This window comes from Pseudophryne corroboree, unplaced genomic scaffold, assembly GCF_028390025.1.
Source record: "Pseudophryne corroboree isolate aPseCor3 unplaced genomic scaffold, aPseCor3.hap2 scaffold_1837, whole genome shotgun sequence".
NCBI classification, from domain to species: domain Eukaryota; kingdom Metazoa; phylum Chordata; class Amphibia; order Anura; family Myobatrachidae; genus Pseudophryne; species Pseudophryne corroboree.
In genome coordinates, this window is record NW_026968474.1 from 11,534 (window position 1) to 14,590 (window position 3,057).

At 34.6% G+C, this 3,057-nt stretch overlaps 1 non-coding gene across 1 annotated transcript; it reads right to left on the minus strand.

The window, feature by feature from the left end:
- Positions 1-870: 870 nt before the first annotated feature.
- Positions 871-944, minus strand: TRNAN-AUU (transfer RNA asparagine (anticodon AUU)). Its single transcript has one exon. It is a non-coding gene; the product is annotated as a tRNA-Asn (tRNA).
- Positions 945-3,057: the final 2,113 nt, after the last annotated feature.

A 3,057-nucleotide genomic window follows, 5' to 3' on the forward strand; every position in this document is an offset into this window, starting at 1 on the left:
CCAGAGGTAGGCAGATTGAAACTATCCTCTGCTGTATGCTTTTTTTTTTTAATTTAAGTAATCCAAAACTGGGATTGATATTTTGGCTCTTTTATTTTTACTTAAAGTACAATAACTTTTACCATTTTAATTTGTTTTAATAGTATATTGACAGTATTGTTTTCTTTCAAAAATCCACTTCATTTTCTTTACCCTATTATTAAAATGGTAATTGACAAAAACAAACTACATTGTCATCAGAAGAGCAATATAAAATGTACAAGTGATATATTAAAATCATCTTTCCAGCTTGAATTTCAATGATGCATTGGGTCAACAAATTTGTGAGAAACATCTTCACCCTTAAATAAAGATTTTCTTAATTCCTTACCTGTGTGCTAATTAGATATCACCTTGTTTTCACATTAAACAGACTTCCACATGAGAAAGCAGCAAGGAAGCAGTGGCGTTAATGTTTCCTGGTGTCAACTTGTATTATTTCAGTAGACATTGAAATGAGGATGCATCTTGCTGCCTTTCCAATGAAGCAAGTTTAATTTAGTAATAGGTGAAAAACCATCCTTACAAAGGTGTTAATCAGAGACTTGGCTTTGTGGACACTTTTCAGAGAACAAATTTGTTAGCATAAAAATAAAGCCAGAAAATGAAGAGCTGTTTAATCACTCGATTGGATTTTTCTGCCAGCATATTTTTTTTTCTCTGCAACCCACTGCTAAATTGTGCTTCCTAGCTGTTTTTTTATAAAATAACTGAATCAAATCTAACTCTGATTACATCAGAGAAGGCCATGTACCCTACACCATAAGAGGGGGTTTGAAATTTTGACTTGTCTACTTAAATATCACCAAAATCTGATCACAAGTTTAATTACATCCCTGGGTGGGATTGAACCACCAACCTTTCGGTTAATAGCCGAACACACTAACCGATTGCGCCACAGAGACACTTTGCAAAAAGTGCATACTGACAAAGGCTAATAAGCATAAATCTAGAACGTTTCCTAGAAAAACATTAAAAAATCAATAATCTGGAGAGTTTTTGTAAGATGTTTCTTCCATCAACCAACGAATAAACACATTGGTACTTTCCCATGATGAGTGAGTGCTTCAGGATCTCTTGCACTTACATGTGCAGCAGAGTACTGCAATGGAAGCATGCTGGACCCATAACCCAGAGGTAGGCAGATTGAAACTATCCTTTGCTATATGCATTTTTTTTGTTAATTTAAGTAATCAAAACTGGGATTGATATTTTTGCTCTTTTATTTTTACTTAAAGTACAATAACTTTTACCATTTTAATTTGTTTTAATAGTATATTGACAGTATAGTTTTCTTTCAAAAATCCACTTAATTTTCTTTACCCTGTTATTAAAATGGTAATTGAAAAAAAAACTACATTGTCACCAGAAGAGCAATACAAAATGTACAAGTGATATATTAAAATCATCTTTCCAGCTTGAATTTCAATGATGCATTGGGGCAACAATTTTGTGAGAAACATCTTCACCCTTAAATAAAGATTTTCGGAATTCCTTACCTGTGTGCTAATTAGATATCACCTTGTTTTCACATTAAACAGACTTCCACATGAGAAAGCAGCAAGGATGCAGTGGCGTTAATGTTTCCTGGTGTCAACCTGTATTATTTCAGTAGACATTGAAATGAGGATGCATCTTGCTGCCTTTCCAATGAAGCAAGTATAATTTAGTAATATGTGAAAAACCATCCTTACAAAGGTGTTAATCAGAGACTTGGCTTTGTGGACACTTTTCAGAGAACAAATTTGTTAGCATAAAAATAAAGCCAGAAAATGAAGAGCTGTTTAATCACTCAATTGGATTTTTCTGCCAGCATATTTTTTTTCTCTGCAAACCACTGCTAAATTGTGCTTCCTAGCTGTTTTTATAAAATCAATGAATCAAATCTAACTCTGATTACATCAGAGAAGGCCAGGTACCCTACACCATAAGAGGCGGTTTGAAATTTTGACTTGTCTACTTAAAGATCACCAAAATCTGATAACAAGATCAATTACATCCCTGGGTGGGATTGAACCACCAACCTTTTAGTTAACAGCTGTACACACTAACTGATTGCGCCACAGAGACACTTTGCGAAAGTGCATACTGACAAAGGCTAATAAGCATTCATCTAAAACGTTTCCTAGAAAAACTTTAAAAAGTCAATAATCTGGAGAGTTTTATAAGATGTGTTGAATACTGTGACAGAGGCAACCTGCTGAAGGCCTAACAGTTATGTGTGTGCACTACGGGATAGTACGTATATTATGTATACATCCAATAAGCAAAGGGTTCTCATATTCACTAGTATAATATGAAAGCATAACAGAATCCATTTTGATTCTAGCTAGATGATATAGCAAATTCATCTTGAACTTTTTACACACCCTGAGAGAAAAACAACTTTGTTGGCTAAGTATTGTTTCCACATACGCACTTTCTAAAAGCTCATAGAGACCAGATGTAATTCCTAATATGGACACAGTTGAAGCTCACGAGTATCTTTTTAGTATTCTTGACAATTGTCCCAATATTGCATAACTCTATTGCCTAACATTGTATTCCTGGGGTATGAAATCATATGGGAGGAATATACAAAAGGGGTGTAACTGTGTATTATATAAAACTCATTGTTGATACGTGTATGTTGTTGTTAAATGATTTGACACAGGACGAGAGAATGCTACTTCTCCCCTGTATACGGGCGTGGCCCTTTGAATAAATAATAATTGATTTTTATAAATCCATTTTCAATTCATTCTTTTACCTAACAACCCAAACAGCAACAAGATGGTTAATTTAGTTAATCCAAGAGAATTCAACAGATGGGGGCTATGTCCTTGGAACTATAGATCTCGATCTCTTCATCAAATTCTCAAAGGGGTGTGCCAGCCAGCCAGCAGCTGATGATGGAAGGAACATCCCAAGTCATAACAGCACTGGTAAGTATAGAATACCATGGTATGTGCTGTATTCCAGTACATGCTGTTTCTATACCTGCCAGCTGTCTGTGTGATTGTATTTTTTATAATATGA